Source organism: Furipterus horrens, unplaced genomic scaffold (assembly GCF_987537825.1).
Source record: "Furipterus horrens unplaced genomic scaffold, mFurHor1.1.pri manual_scaffold_1, whole genome shotgun sequence".
Taxonomy (NCBI): domain Eukaryota; kingdom Metazoa; phylum Chordata; class Mammalia; order Chiroptera; family Furipteridae; genus Furipterus; species Furipterus horrens.
Window position 1 is genome coordinate 171329555 of NW_028327171.1, and position 704 is coordinate 171330258.

At 46.9% G+C, this 704-nt stretch overlaps 1 pseudogene; it reads left to right on the forward strand.

The window, feature by feature from the left end:
* The first annotated feature begins 224 nt into the window (after positions 1-224).
* On the forward strand, positions 225-465 carry LOC150022287 (large ribosomal subunit protein eL38 pseudogene; annotated as a pseudogene).
* Positions 466-704: the final 239 nt, after the last annotated feature.

Here is a 704-nt window from a genome sequence, read left to right on the forward strand (position 1 = left end):
TCATAGAAACCATATATCTGAATCCATCTCTGGACATATGTGATATTTGCGATTGTATTCCACAACAGAAGAAACAACATAGAAAGTAAAGCCATTGTAAGAAATGCTTAGCTTTTCTTTTCGTTTGTTTGGTACCAGTTGCTGTAAGGCCTTTTGGGCCATGCACTGGGAAGTAGCGGGGGTAATTCGAGGTGCCGGCCGCATGCTCTCCACGCTTCGTAGCCATGCCTCGCAAAATTGAGGAAATCAAGGACTTCCTGCTCACAGCCAGGTAAAAGGATGGCAAATCCATCAAGACCAAGAAAAATAAGGACAACGTGAAGTTTAAGGTCCGATGCAGCAGGTACCTGTACACCTTGGTCATCACGGACAAAGAGAAGGTGGAGAAGCTGAAGCTGTCCCTGCCCCCAGGTTTGGCCATGAAGGAGCTGAAATGAACCAGACACGCTGATTTGTATTAAAATGCTAAAAGTTCTTAGTGTCTTGCCCTGGCTGGTGTGGCTTCGTGGATTGAGCGCCGGCCTGAGAACTGGAGAGTCACAGGTTCGATCCCCCGTCAGGGCACAGGTCTGGGTTACAGGCGGGTTCCCAGTTGGGGGTGTGCGAGAGGCAACCGTTCGAGGCTTCTCTTTCTCTCTCCTTCCCATCCCTTCTCTCTAAAAATAAATACATAAAATCTTTTTTTAAAAAAATGCTTAGACTAA